Genomic DNA, 17,082 nt, shown 5'->3' on the forward strand with positions numbered 1-17,082 from the left:
CATTTTGCGTTTAAATTTTGCATTTTTAATTTTGCATGTATACTTGATATTTTTTCCTAACTTATGGAAAGCATGCGACAATTGATAATCCGGCTGTTCTTGCCCTTGGGCGGCTGTGAGGTTGGTTTCAACTTAAGTCGATAGATTGGCTTGGAAACGTCTGATGCTTTAAAGAGCATGATATGTTTGTAAGTCAATCAGTCACAGTAGTGATTGCCCCAAACCAAGTGCAGAGCCGTCCAAACAACAGGCATTCCAGCCATTTACCCAAACGGTAAATGACCGTCTGAGAAGATTGCATAGCCATTACACAACTCTTTATGCCCCAATGGGAGTCTGTGCAATTTTGGAATGAAAAACCTAAGTAAGAACTTCGATCGGTCACCGACTGATGTCTTTGGACATCCGATATTTCAAAAACTTAGTCGTTGTTTAGACTGTTCTGGTCAGACGGCTATGAGTTGACCAATTTGGTCGGTCAATCTTTGTCGTCGGCATAAGTACGTAGAGCAAACAGATAGGCTTCTCTCTGCAACGATTGCACCCGGAGGGGTGTCGCCGGACGCCATTATCCATGTTGGGACAGGCGGTTTTATAAAATGAACAACCATCCGGCCATTGGCCTCTAGTCTTGGTTGAGACCGGATGTATAGTTATTAAGAATTTTTGTGCCTAGTTTATTTATCTGGCCATTGGCCGCATTTCACTTGGACGTTGAATTTGCTACTAAGTTTCAAACTTAGTCGGTTTAGCAAATGACCCGTCTGTGCATTGCCCATACGGTATAAAAATTATGAAAGCAATAAAATAATTGAAAACAAAAGGCAATTTCTCATTAATAGACTTCTTGTTTACAAAAAATTTACAACTCTCAGAAGTAGTACTTTTTCAAATTGTCTACATTCCACGTTCTAGGCAGACGTCTTCCGTCTGGAGTTTCCAGGCGGTAGGTGCCGTCTCTATTTTCCTCATAGATCCAGTAGGGGCCTTCCCAATTCGGAGTCAGCTTTCCAAGCTTGTTGGCCCTACCGGTTGCCTCCATTTTTCTCAACACGAAGTCACCAACTTTCAAAGGGGGCTTGTTGAAAGGAATGGTGTCCCTCGAACAAGTGTATTATTCTGATAGAGGGTTCAGAATTATTAGAAAGCTAATACATTCAGTATGGTCAAGTGATCGAAATGCCTAGGTGGAGGCCGCTTCCGATCAGTAATGTTAATGTATAATTAATATTACAGCTTAATCTTGACTGAACCCTTCGGGTCACACCCAAGAAATTAACGAACCGACTCGACGAATTAATTTGGAAGAAATTAATGAGTCTCCCGAGTATTAAATATTTAGACGTCGGAAATTCAAGCTTTGAGCGTCGAAACCGAGCGTCGGAAATCGAGTAAAAAATAGTAAATGACGAGACGCGCAAATAATAATAAATCGACAAAATTTCCCAAAATAACCCTAGCATTGAAATTCCCCAAGCATCCGAGTGCTAAGGGCATAATGCGCAAGCATGGTGGCTAGCTTGCGCACCAACCCGAGCCAAAGCTGGCTGGTGCGTGCTAGCGCACCATTGCTAGCAGCCGTAGCACCCAAGGGCAGCAGCTGCTAGTAGCTCACACTTGGTGTTTGCGGCATGCTAGCAGCAGCTCGCACTTGGATTGCGTGGCTTGCTAGCCGCAGCAGCAGCCCGTATCTTCAAGTGCGAGGCTGGGCTCGTTTATTTTTATTATCATGTTTTTTCAAGGTTATTTATTATCATGTTTTTTCAAGGTTATTTATTATCATGTTTTTTCAAGGTTATTTATGGCTTATTTTTCTTGTTTTAAGTTGCTAATTAGATTAGTGGCACGGTTTTATTATTTTTAATCCCGTTTTTAATGCGAATTTTGGCTCAGAACCCAGATTTTTGCCCAAAAATAGTGAATTTTGGGTGGAAAAGGCATTCTGGAAGTGGTTTCACTCCTTTGTAGCTGTAATTTTTGCCAAATTCCAACCAGAAATGCCTTTTTGAGGGATTTTTCGTTTTGACGAAATTTTTTTAAGTCTTTCTTACCTTGAATTATTTGATGGCATAACATGGTGATTATGTATTGATTTATTTGCATTATTTTTCTGCAATGTTAATCTCTTTAAAGCATATTTACTTGGTAGTATTTAGTGCTTACAAGATTAATTATTTTTCACCTAATTGCAAACTAATTGCATTGTAGTGTGAAATTTTTGTTTTTGAAGGTTTAAAGTGCTAAAGATTCAATATTTAATTATGTTAAGTGATTGAAACTTTAAAAGTTACTAAATTCCATGAATTTTATGTTGAAGGTTTGGTTGATTGGAAACATAAAGTTTCAAACTTTGTGATAGAAATTTGGTTATCTTCATATTAGAAGATATAATTTTCAAGGATTCACAAATGTGAGTAGTTGGATTTTTCATTTGAACATTAAAGTTCATATTTTTCCAACTCCCTCTTACTTTGTCAAAATCTCAAGATTAATTTAAATTGATTAAATTAAAAATGAGAAATTGCCTTATTATTTTGTTGCACCAAGTTAAACCAATTTAATTAAAGAATGGTTCTTGGGAATTATTTTGATTAAATGCACTTGGATGGATTTTATTTAAGTTAGACTTGTTTAATTTTCATTTTGCACATTGCATTAGTTCTAAAAGTAATTTAGAATTAATTTTTTACTCACGCAAAATCGGGTTAAAAAACCCGAGAGTATGACACACAAACCAAGACAACACCCTTCGGATAGCCGGGCTGCACAGCAGCTCGCATGTGGCTGCCAAGGGCTGATGCTTGGTGCGCGCCACTGATGGTGCGTGGTTGGTGCGTTGAGGCAGCAAGCACCACTGCCAAGCAGCAGCGTGCCGCAACATCATAGCTGTGCGCGCTAGCCACTGCTTGGTGCAGGCTTGCTGCTCGTGTGTGGGATGGTGCGACAGTGGTGTGCGGGGTGTGTTGCGAGGCTTGCGGCATGGTGCGTATAGCTACCAAGCTTATGCGCACCTCCCCTTGATTAACACATATACCACAATGTAAGGCAATAATTTTTTGCGTTTAGCCGTTTTATTTATTTTAATTAATCTTGTTTATTTTAATTAAAATTTTTTAGTGGCTAGGCCTCGATTTTGAGCGGCTTTGTCAAAATTTTATTTTGACAAATTTTGGGTTCTACCGGCTTAATTAATTAACCACCTAGATTAGTTACTAGTTTGCGCGCTTGTTTAATGCATTATTACTTGTTTACCGTTGTAAAATGCATGGGTCATTCACATATAGCGAATGGATGAATGGAATGTATATTTTCTCACAGGCTTTATGGCAACTAGTGGGACCCGATTAGGATAGAAAATACGGACTACATGCCGTGATGTATTTTTGTAAATCTAAATACAGTCTACGTACCGTTGAGTATTTTTGAACCTTAATATTCAAATTAATCCTAGTCGTCGATACTAGTAGTTGCATAATTTTTGGTTAAGTCTTGAAGACGGAGTTTCTTGGAAGACGACGCCTTAAAGTTGCAAGTGAAGGTCTTTTGAAGACATGAAGAATTCAAGGGGTCATGCTAGTTGCCAATATGCATCTTATACTTATGCTTTATATATTTATGCTTGTGCTTATATATGAATCATATGTTAGATGCATGTTTAGGTTAATTAAGTTCACTTAAATCAACCAACTTAGAAATCCTAGGTCCCTACAAATGTGGAGTTAAAACTTGCCTTTACAAAACAACACTTGCAAACTGAATGGGTGTAATGGTGGGCTACGCCAAAGCGAGTCACCATTATTACTTTGAGGTTGGTAAGGCACACCGGGTGTGCAAGATGGTTTTTGTTGAACTCATTGGTATGAGTGAGGAGTCCTCACATGCCGTGGCAAAAGAGATACATCGTCAAGATGCATTGGATACGACGATTATCTAACCAAGAATGGCTCGGAGCCATTAGCAAGGTAATGCTTACCTTGGGGTAACAAGTGTTAGGACAAGCCAAAGCATGCCTAAAATACTTGTTGATCCCTTGGATCTTGGAATCGCCTTATTTTCACAAAACGGGGACAATTTTACGTGTAAATAAGACGTTAAATAAGTATTGAAATATGCATGAATTAAATTCAATATTATTTAAGTATTTTGAATGGTTTTTCATTTTAAATTCTTTCAATTGTAGAATCATGTCTTCGAATAACTCAAACAACCAGTTTTCATTACGCTCAACTCTCGATAAGGAGAAGTTGAGTGGGACCAATTTTCTTGATTGGCAAAAGAATTTGCGCATCGTTCTTATGTAAGAACAGAAAGAGTATGTCCTTGATGAGGAAATGCCCGAGGCTCCCAATGAGGAGGTGACTTAGGCTGCCCTTAACCGATGGCAAGTAGCCGATCGGGATGTCAAGTGCATTATGCTAGCCATTATGTCTCATGAACTTAAGAAAACCTTCTTCGAGAAGGAATCGACCTATGAGATCATATCTGAGTTACAGAATATGTTTCAAGAGCAGGCTCGAACTGAAAGGTTTGAAACCCACAGTCAGATCCTTGAGACTAAGCTCAAGAAAGGAGATCTAGTCAGCCCACATATGCTCAAAATGATCGGATTATTTGAGAACATGGGAAGGTTTGATGCGGGGTACTCAACTGAGATGGATATTGACATCATTCTCCATTCCCTTCACAAAGACTATGACCAGTTCAAGATGAACTACAACATGCATAGCAGGGAGAAAACCCTCACTGAGCTTCAAAGGATGTTGAAGCAAGCTGAGCAGACGCTCAAAGATGAGGGAAAGCATGATATGCTTATGATCAAGAAGGGCAAGCCGTTCAAACGGGCAGGCAAAAAGAAGAAGGCCTGTAAGGGGAAAGGAAAGAAGAACTTTCCGCCTAAGCCGAAAGCTACCAAAGACAACAACGAAAAGAAGGTCGCATCTTCTAAGTCTGATTCCGAAGGCTTCTATTACAAGAAGAAGGGGCATTGGAAGAGAGACTACCTCAAGCTCAAGGAAGATAAGAAGAACGTAACTGTTGCTTCTGTATCAAGTATTTTTGTTATAGACTTTAACTTCACTAGCACAGCTTCATGGGTATTAGATACCGGATGTGGCTCACACCTTTGTTCCAATTCTCAGGCACTAAGGAACATTAGGAGGCTAGCGAAGGGAGAGATCAAGCTCCTGGTAGGCAATGGAGCAAGGATTGGTGCCATATCCGTAGGATCTCTTAATTTGTCTTTGCCCACGGGGCTAGTTTTGGAACTTGACAATGTTTATTGTGTTCCCAACATTACCAAAAACATTATTTCAATTTCGGCGTTGGACGCAAAAGGTTTTGAATTCCGAGTAAAAGACCAATCATGTTCATTTTATCTCGATAATGTTTTATATGGTACGACACATTCTGAAAATGGTCTTTATGTGCTATGTTTAGACAAAGATATTTATAACGTTAATAATCCCGCTAAGAAAGCTAAGACTACACAGTCCAGTCAAACCTACTTGTGGCATTGTCGCCTTGGCCACATTAACATCAAACGCATCAAGAAGCTTCTACAAGAAGGCATTCTAGACTCATTTGATTTAGAATCATTTGAGAACTGCGAAGGAAGTTTACTAGGCAAGATGATAAAGCAACCATTCTCCAAGTTAGGAGAAAGGACCGGTGACTTATTGGGCCTAATACACACCGATGTGTGTGGGCCAATGAGTACACTATAGTAGATATGGGTATGTTTATCTATTGTCGCATAAATCTGAATCGTTTGATAAATTCAAAGAATTTCATAGTGAAGTTGAAAATCAACTTGGCAAGAAAATCAAAGCGCTTCGATCGGATCGAGGTGGCGAAGATTTGAGCCAAGAATTCGATGACCATCTGAAAGAACATGGGATACTTCCAGAATTAACACCTCCCGGAATTCCTCAATGGAACGGAGTATCCGAAAGGAGAAATCGAACCTTGTTAGACATGGTACGATCGACTATGGGTCTTAGTGATCTTCCAATCTCTTTCTGGGGACATGCACTTTTAACTGCAGCACTTACACTGAATCGTGCTCCATCAAAAGCTGTAGAAAAGACTCCATATGAATTATGGACGAAGAGACCTCCAAGGTTGACTTTTCTTAAGATTTGAGGATGCGAAGCATATGTCAAGAGACTCATGTCTGACAAACTTCATCCAAAATATGACAAGTGTTTCTTTGTGGGCTATCCAAAAGAAACCAAGGGGTATTACTTGTAACACCCTAGAAATTCCTTTCTTTTAAAATACCCGTTTTTCCCTGTTTAAAAATTTAAATAGGAATATCTAAGATATTACCGCCGCCGTGAAAACGGCTAAGGCAACCATCAAAGACACACAACGGAAGACTAATTTCAACACCATTCAAAACAAGTCAACTTGAAAAGTCAACCAATAAAAGTAAAGTCAAAACCAAAGTCAAACGAAGTAAAATAAAACCATCCTACTACTTGGAACCATTGTAGGCCCTTATTAAAACAAAACCAACTTTAAAACTTTTGCGTTAGTCATGCATGATAATAATATCATAAATAATTAAAGCATTAAACACATCATATACTTATAGAAACTAGCATGATTCGCTCTTCACTCATGCCCATTCATGAATATGCTTCATCACCTGAAAACCTCCTCTCTACTTGTCCCCACTACTCACCATTAGAAAATGGGTCGTCGTATGGCCAAAGTAAAGACATGGCCAAACACACAAACACACACAATCAGCAAAGTTGAGTACATAAGCGTAATTAAACACACTAACATGCTTTCACCTATCAACACACACTTACCTCATTGCACCTGTTTACAAGCACACACAACAATCAACAAGACACATTAACTAGACACTAAATAATTCATTTAGCGTTGATTATGCATTGAATGGGTTTCCAACTATACCCCTCCCCCCCAAATAAATTGAGGTTAACTGACACGGGAGCTAACCGTGCCAGCGACAAAACCACTCAAAGGTGGCGGAATTCCTGCGCATAATAATAAATAAAAAGGAATGTTCTATACTCCATTAGAAGTTATGGTTAAATATAAAACCCCATAACTCCCCCCATTGTTTATACTCAAGGTATATACGTTCCAAGAGTTTTGGTGCGTAATCTCTTTCACTTTACGTTATTTACATGTTATTGGACTTGGTGATGATTCTCAAAGCATAATAAATCAATCAACCATAATTATTCAATCAACCAAACATACCAATTTAATTCTTGAATAATTAGTGACCACATATTATTTAATGTTGAACCCTTTTTAATTCTACCTCAGTGTCAAAGACACCTTAAACGCATAAAGCGCTAAAAATCCTATCCCTCAGTGTTAAAAACACCTTAAGTGCACAAAGGCATCAACATACAATTTATTCCTGGTGTACATAGACACTTATATAACTCCTTCCTCATGCTTAAAGCATCAATAAAAATTATTTGAACCATAATAAAATTCCTTTTCAATATTACAAACATAATTAAACATGTAGTTTAATTAATCATGCATTCTAACATGCCATAAATAAAAGTGTGGTTTAAACACAACATGCCCAAAATATAATTTTCCTATCCATAAACCATCACAAATAATTCATGCATCACAATTCAATCACCAACACCATTAATTCACAATTCCATACATAAACCTTAGCATGATACTACTTGTAATTGATTGAAATCAAGCCTAGCATGATTCTACATCATCAAAATATGTTAAGTACGCGAACGTACCTCAAATAAGTCCTTAAAGTAGCCGATTACACTACAACAATTCCCGAATTAAGTCTCCTACATAAAGGGACAATAATACTATATTAATTCTCCTCGTATACACAATTTCCAGCAACTTAAATTTACTTTAGACTACTTATTATAATCTGAATTTTATTTAAAAACCCCTAATTAAACTCATTTTTAATGGGTAATCACACCCTTTTATTAAAATCACAATTATATTACTTTAAATAAAATTCCAGCATTTTAAACTAATAAAAAACCCTTTAAAACTTCATCAAAATACATCTTTATACTTAAATTATCCATAGAAACATTAAATTATCTCTTACCCCTTTTAAACTCAAGGATAAAATTTAAAGCATAAAAAAAACTTCGTTAAAAATAAAAAAATGCCCGAAAATCATATTTAGCGGCTGAATTTGGCCACGAAAAGATGGTGCTCACTACCAAAGGTAGTGATTCTTTCTTAAAACGTTGTTTACACATGGAAAACACTACTTTATTTTTTATCAAAATCGGACGAGTTCAGAACCTGATCGGGATTGAAACGGGATTAATATTAACGAACAGAAATCTATTTATTAAAACATGAATTTACGTGTTCAAAATAATCTGGAATTAAGTTAAACTAATCAGTAGTTATAATCACCAAAATTTCAAAACATCATTACTATAAAAGCTCTAAATCAATTGTTCATAAAAACCCTAAAATCATGATTTTCAATAATTAAAACCCTAGGTTATAAAATTTACAAAATCTGAAAATTATGACATTTATAAAATCTGAATTTATAAAGTTTAATCATCAAAATACAATTTGATACTAATTAAATTAATTTCAAACAATAAAATCAAAACCCATAAATCAATAATTATAATTACACAAATTAATAAAACAAAGGAGAGAGAAAATAAGACTAACTTTTTTGTGTGGCAAATTTTTGGGGATTCATGGGGTATTTATAGAGTAGAGAGTGTAGGGTTAAATTTGGGCTTATAAAAATGTGGGCTTGAGTTATGGGATAGGGCTTAAGTTATGGGTTTTGGAATGGGTTATTCCAATAAGAGTATGTAGGAATAATTTACATTGCCCAATAATTAATAAACGTTTTGCCCAAAACATATTTTACTTTTATAAAACTTTATATTTAAAATACTTTATCCCTTTAAAATATTTAATTAAAATACTTGAGCCCTTGACAATACATTTTATTAATACTTAAATACTTTATTAAAATACATAAAAATACGGGGTATTACAGTCTACCCCCCTTAAAAGAAGTTTCGTCCTCGAAACTTAGGTACGAAAACTTTAAAAACTCGTTTAAAGGCAAATAAATACTTAAAATCTCAAAAACTTTTCTTAATACTTTTAGTTGTTGTACTTTTGTGATACTTCCTTTCTACCTCATCTATTCATTCACACACAAACTAGTGTGTAAAGTAACCAACTTGCTGACCTACTTACACAAAATAATGTGTAAGATAACAACTTTACTAACAAATTTACACAAAATAATGTGTAAACTATTAGAATATCTAACAAACTCACACTAGCATTAGTGTAAGAATCAACTTTGGTAATAAACTTACACATCTTAGTGTGTAAAATAATCAAACTTATCAACTAAATCAGTGTAAAACTGACAAAAAAGCACTTTAAAATGCCAAAATTAAGGAAAAAGCGCGTAATTCTATCTCACTTTACCCCCCTTAAAGAAAACGAGTTATGCCCCCGTAACTCCACTTAACTCAACTTTAGAATCATGTTGATCTTTTCTCATTCCATCCTTGGTAAGGTCATAACACTTCTCTATATGCATTCTTTGTTGCGAACCAAAATTCTTATTAATTCCTTACTCATTATACCAAAATAATCAATTTCCATCTATACTATCTTTCACACATCCTCTAGTAAAAGTATGAAGCACTTTGATATTCGAAACTTTGATTTGTCTAGCTTTTTCATGATCAAATTGGCTGAACTCAATAGATCTCTTTGCAACTCATACCTTTAGTTAATGTTCTTTCACAATGACTTATGAAAATTGTCTTATACTTTACCAAGGTCCGATAATATGCCAAGTTATTTGCCACTTTACCAATTCTATGCAAATTCATATATATTTCTATATACTTTGGCTCAAATTTTCTTTCTTAATAAAATTCATCTTTTGTCTTATGGGTTACACTTTCAATAACACTTGTGCCTTGTCCGTTGTTTAACTTGCACTACTCAGATCAAATCCATTCATGTATACTTTTCTTGCTTCGGTCACTAATATTCCCCAACATAGTGAACTTTCATGGTTCTTTTATTCCAACCTCAAAATGTTGCCATACCGATGCTGGCTTGTATGGTGACTTTGTTACATCCTTTTCTAAAATTGAATACGCTTGTTTTCTGCATAAATTCCCCTGTCAAATATTACTTCGCTATTATACCAATGGGTGGAGGTTGTAATTGTCTCCAATGTATTACCAAAGTTCTCCTGTATACCTCCTTCTAGGATTTTGAAAGAAACTAGGAATTTTTATCTGACATGATATTTTCAGGAACTCCATGTAATCTCACAACGAATTTGATGTAAGCCTTCGCAAGTTGCTCCATCTTCAAAGTCTCCTTCGTCGAGTTTTAAACATTGCGGAGACAATCTATCCACCACATTCCGAATAAATTAATCACTCTGAACCCTCAATACACCTTTACCAAATCATTTTTGCAGCTTGTCCTTTCCTGGTTGTATTTCACTTTCGTTCCGTTATATTTCCTTTAAACTTCTTACTCTTACAAAGTATACTAAAGCTTTTATCTCCATGAATATTTAAATGACATATCCTCTTACAAATTCGATCAAATTCACACTCTCTACTTGATTTTTTTTTTTTTTCTGCATTTCTTCGAATATTGTTGGTCTCATGCTGTAGTTACCCCAACATTTTTTTAACTTTCCTTTTCCAACACTTTCGAGGAGATTAATTTCCTTATTCCCCCTTAACTTTAACATTATTAGCAACGTATTTGCCCAATACATTGCTTCCCTTTCAATGACATTGAATGTCTCTTCCACGGTCCTTTATCAACTCCAATAATTTCTTGTTACATATTTAAATCCTTATGTGTGAGAGTCTATCTCAAACTTTAAACTTTAAAATTCATTCACAAATAATTATTAATTTATACAAAGTTATTTCACACTTATTACTTTCCATGAACTTCCAATTATTCTTCGCCAGGGCATTCACTTGTTAATAATCCTTTCGAATCTATCAAAATCTTCCACACCGTTGTCCAACTTAAACCTCAACAACAATTGTTTTATCACGGAGTCCATAATTCACCGCTTTTATCCCTGTTACATCAACATTTCCTCTTATCGCAAAGTTTCCCAAAATGGTCCTTTCTCAATCACAACTCACACCCGGGAAAAACTTGCGTGCATTTGCTTCTCTCTAAGCATCAACACGTTTTATTACAGATGTTCACATCGTCCTTTCCTTCCCATTCTTAGAATTCACCAAAATACCTTCAATGAAAATACTAAATTCCATAAGTCCATGGAAATTATAGGTGATTCATTATCCCAAAAGGCAAAAACGAAAACTCGAATCGTCCAAACCTTGTCATAAGCGCCAAATTCTAAATATCCTCTTTCGAATATTTTTACTTAGTAGTTCTATCCTCAAGTCTAATCTCGAAATTATATTTGCTCCTTTCATTTGATCAAACAAATCGTCGCTTTAAAGCAAAGGATAATTATACTTCTTTGTCACATTGATTAATCCCCCATAGGCACTTTACAGACACTTTCATCCCTTTCTTTAACAATTACATGCGCTCTCCAGGGTGATGTAACCTTCTTTCAATGACTTCAATAGTATCTTTCAACCCCCTTTAAACAATGCAACATTAACCCTTTCTCCACACGCAAATATGTCCATATAATACCTCCAACTTCACTTAACCTTTATATCCTTGCTTATATTTCCCATGCTTACATCTTTCCTCCAATTAAATCCATAATCTTTCTTCTAGCATCCCTTGAATAAATCTCGTGACCCCTAAATAATCTCAACTTCAATCACCTCATATACAATCCTTACTCGAGTTATTTCAACACATCTCAATCAAATTCATAAATCTTGTCAAAAACTCTTTCTCCACTAGTACATAATTGAGTATATGTAACACGTTTTGGGAACACTTTTTGATATGCAAAATTATTAGATTTATAAGTAACACTTTTGTAACATTTTTGTACAATGTAACACTTAATGTAACATTTTTGTACAATGTAACACTTAATGTAACACTTTTGACATAAGTAACATTACAAAGTAACACTTTAAAAATAGGTAACATTGCATAGTAACACATTTTTTTTAATTATTTTTTTATTCTTTTATTTTTTATTTTTTTTCAAAAGTAAGTGCTGCTTGTTTTATTTACGCTCGTTCTTTCCTTAAATTCTCCCTCCTCCATCGTTCTTCGCCCTCTTCTATGTTCCTCTAAATCAAAAGGCTCCGATTTCGAGGCCTAGAATCCCACCAATTTTCCAATCTCTTCCTCTATATATAATCTGCTAATTTTGATTCTCTATTCACACAAGATCTGTTGATTTTTTTTCGTGAATTGATTTTTTGTAAAGATTGCATAACATAATCTTGATACGGAATTAATTCTGATTTTGGGGGTTTTGTGCTTGTGATTCAATTGATCATTTGTTCTATTGGTATTCGAATTTGCGAAGAGATTTGTGGTTCCTCACAATTGTTGTTGTTGTTCATTGTCTAGGGTTTGTGATTTCGTTGTCTAGGGTTTGGCCTTATTAAACAACGACTTTCGCCACCCAAAACCAATCATCTGGTATGCCTTTCTCCAAAATTCATTTCTTTAACGTACTTCTTTTTTAAGTTTGTGATTGATGTTGTCTAAAAGTAGGAATCTTGCTTGTTAATTGCTTGCATTTAATTGTGTTGGGGCTGAAATGGGGCCTCGTTGCTGCTATTGTTATTGACGGACTGGTGGCCGGTTGATTCTGGCGAGTTAGAAACCTTGAAATGTGAAATAGAGAAGTTTTAAATCTTTGGCATATTAAGGTAGGATGGATTACGAAATTGCATTTGCATTAGATTTAAACGATTTAGTGAGTTTTGGATTGAATTTGAATAAAATTAACACTACTTGCTGATTCTACCATTGTTATTTTATTATTATCATTGTGAGTTAGCAAAGTAATAAGTTTTTTTTTAATTTCTTTTTGGGTAATTCTTTGTGGTATCTATTAAGAATTGCTAATTCTCATAGCAAATTTTTTGTTAAATTCTCTAAACCCCACTAACCATGGTTATTGGGGAGTAAAATTCCAGCTTATTTTTTTGGAGTAGCAAATTGATCACTACATATCCTATGGTACACAAGCATAGAGATCGATTTTTTTGGATGTACTATAATATTTCCCATCTGTATATGTCTTATGATTTGATGAGTATGTTTATTTTTCTCACAAATTTAGATCAAACTTGCAGAATGCAATTGATTTACATGTGATTCATGATTGGTACATTATATTAGATCAGTAACTGATCTTTGCAGATTATAATACTTGTTGGCTCAATGTAGTATGGTATTTACTTGTAGTTTTAAAAATGGTAATATTTCCTGCCTTTGTGGTGAAATTAATGTGGCAACTTCTTGCTTTTAGTTTTCAATGACATTTTAATCAAGTTTGGAGAAATTTACAACCTGTTTCTAATGACATAATGATTAAGTAGCAGCCTAAAATTATGTATGCATATTGACTGAGTTCAGAGCCCAATCCAGTATTTTTTTTGTGGAAGTGTAAGATGATGCGATGAAAGGATCGGATGAATACATATTTATTATTAAGTACCCTTCTCATATGCTATTCAAAAAAAGTACCCTTCTCATATATATGTTTGTCTTTTTGTGGGTTAATCTTTTGTACTTGTAAAAATTAACAATGTTAACTTCATATTGTTTATGAACATATTTATTTATGTGACAGGATAAAGTCGTATCCCCTAATCAAAAGTAATTCCTAAATCCTCTAACTAACGTAGATAGGGAAGTAGGGTCGAATCCACAGAGAAACGAGTCTTTCTATTCCTAATTAATTAATATAATCCAGATTATAAAGTAACCAATATATTTTAATCAAAGGAAACTAAACTACGAAGATTAAGAGTAGGGAGAAAACAATTAATAAAAGGATCTAGGGCATAGGTTCACCAATAAATAATATTCCAGGGTAAAACATAGTAATCAATCATTGACATTGCATAAATAACACGATTAACAGGCTCTCGCAATTTATTAATCAACATAGATCTAACAGGCTCTCGCAATTTACTAGATCTAAGTTCTTATTGAAAATAGCCTTTAATATCAAATTAACATCTGCTCGATTCATCAATTCAATATTGCTATACTTTTACAAGCCGCAATTGTAAAACGTTAAAACAATTCAATAAGAAATTATCATGCAATACCAATAATCAATATTAGTCAATCATCAATGCATCAATTAACCAGATTGTAAAGGGCTTTAGCTACGTATTACAATCACAAAATTAATCTACCGGTATTAAATCTCATCTCTCGAATCTCGACTTAACCATTTATAAATTAACCTGCCTATTGAAACTAGACCTAAACATCAATTCTCATCTGTCGAATCTCGAATCAATATTGTTAAACTCATGCATAAAAGATCTGCGCAAATCTAGTCACAGAGCATTAAATCAATCAATAGGAAATTAATCTAGCATTGATAATTAACAACAACAATTTACCCTTTCATATTATTTATGGATCCCCACAAACCCTAGAAATAAAACTACTAACACATATTCAAAACTAAACAAATCAAAGCAATAAAATAAGTCATGATGAAGGGAAATAAGATTAAGAGAAGAGAAATCGTTACCAAACTAATCTGTATTAATGGAAATAATCAAGAACAAGAGTTGAGAGAAGAGTTAAGAGAGAGAAAAGATCCTAATTAGAGAGAGAAAGTTTAAGAAATAAGGTCCTCTAATAATTCCGTACAAAATCGTATTTAACCGTCTTCTAAAAGAAGAATTAAAACTAAACATCATCAGGTCTTCTAAAAACGCGCGCCCGATCGGGCGAAGGGCCGCCCGATCGGGCGTGTCTTTTTCTTCGCGTTCTTCCCAAGCAGCATCGCCCGATCGTGCTGGATGCTCGCACGATCGGGCGCGTCTTAGCATGCACAACACTATGGTTTGCCGCGCCCGATCGGGCTAGAGGTTGCCTGATCGGGTCTTTGCTCCCCTTGATGCTTGGACTTCGATTGGGCTAGATTTCTCGGCCCAATCCGGATTTCCTCTCGGGTCTCGAATACTTGGTCCAAATGCCTCGGGATCCCAATTACCGAGCCCTTAATCACCGGCTCTCACCGATCCTGGGCTCCAAAAGTGGTCGTGTCCTTCTAGATTCCGTAGTTGATCCATAAAGCCCGGGAAAATGCTCCAAGAGTGCAATTTCCTGTAAAATACAACTAAAACTACGAAAACACTAGAACACACAAATTAGTAATAAAAGTGGCTCTAAAGGGCCAAAAACACTACTAATAACGACTATGGGACGGGGGTAAAACACTATATAAAATGGGCATATCAAACTCCCCCAAGCCAAACCTTTGCTTGTGCCTAAGCAAAGATCTCATCAATGAATCAATAAATATGCTTCACCCCAATCCATAAAAATCAAGCACAAACGATTCAGGTTAAATCAAATAAACATGCTTTAGAGTCAACCAATCAAGTCCATCCAATTACTTTTCTTCCCTAACAATTGTCAAATAGAGCAAACCACAAGAGCATATAGAATTCAAGACTAGTGCTCACGCACTCAACTCTCATTTTTGTGGCGATTAAAAGATGTACTCGATCGCTCTCCATCAAACCCCTTTATGTGAACAATGCCCTCCCAACTCACACTCTCGCGTGTATAAAATAATGAACGCTCAATCCTACTAGTCGACTCGAAATATGCCAAATCATAACTTGCATTGATAAACAACACTTTCACATTCATACAATTCTATGCACAAAGGTCAAAAGGTCTTTAAAGCTTGTAATGTAAGGCTAGGGTAGGATAAATTTGGAAATAAGTGAGAGAAAAGCTATGCTTAAAGGATCCATATCCTAATAAAACCCATGATCAAAATAAATAGTGATCATACGTCTCCTACATAACCAACTCTAACATCAACCAAATAAGCTCCAATCATAATAAATAAACCCAACTCTTACAATTTCACTCATAAGATATAATAATGAAGAAGTAGAGTGAATAAACAAACTTATTTTCCAAACTTGAATTTTTTTCATTGAGGCTCTTATTTTTCTCTTTTGATCAACCTCCAACTAGAACATTTGAACATTTTTTTTCTATTGAAGTTCACTTATTTTTTTCACATTTGTTTTTTTTTTCTTTGAACTTCTCTTTATTTTCTTCATAATATCATGCTTTATTTTTTTCAAGAAAATATAACTTTCAAACTCATTAAAAATAAACATGAACAACAAAACAACTTCTCAAAAACCCACCCAAATTGTGCAAATAATAAGCACACTACAAACTCCCTCACCTCACTCACTAATAGCTCCCCCAAGCCAAGCTTGGGACTAGTAACCAATGGGGCAAAATAGGCTTGTAATATGGCTAATAAACAACAAAAAGTCAAGGCAACAACATGGGTAGCAAGAAGGGAACAAATGTATCTACAATATCTGGAGGCTACCTAAAAGAACAAATGCCTTCGTCCTCCTCAATGTGCATAATAATGAATCATATAAATATTACTAATAGCTGCAAACTAATACTCAAATTCATTGACATACCAGGAACTATGGAACTATCACATATTCCTTACCAAATCAACTAGTCAGGCACTATATTCACAAGCAGTTGGACAAAATTGACGCATGCTAAGGTTTCAAGGCAATCAAACATCAAATCATGATCAACTAATCCACAATGCCTATCGTCAAATACCAAGAATCAAAACAATTTTCTCAAGTAAGGGGCACAGGGAAGCATAATTTATAATTCATTGGAACGTATTTTTGGATTTTTTTATTTTTCAATTTTTTTTGTTTTTTTCATATATAAGAAAGCAATAAAACTAACCTAGAAAGCAAGAAATCTAACCTAGGAAAACACACCAAAAATAAAAGAAAAGAGAAAAAGAAATATACCAAACCAAAATCTCCCCCAAGCCAGAATCAGACAATGTCCTCATTGGCTCGGAAACTAGACCAGCAT

Source organism: Chenopodium album, chromosome 5 (genome assembly GCF_948465745.1).
Source record: "Chenopodium album chromosome 5, dcCheAlbu1.1, whole genome shotgun sequence".
Classification (NCBI taxonomy): domain Eukaryota; kingdom Viridiplantae; phylum Streptophyta; class Magnoliopsida; order Caryophyllales; family Amaranthaceae; genus Chenopodium; species Chenopodium album.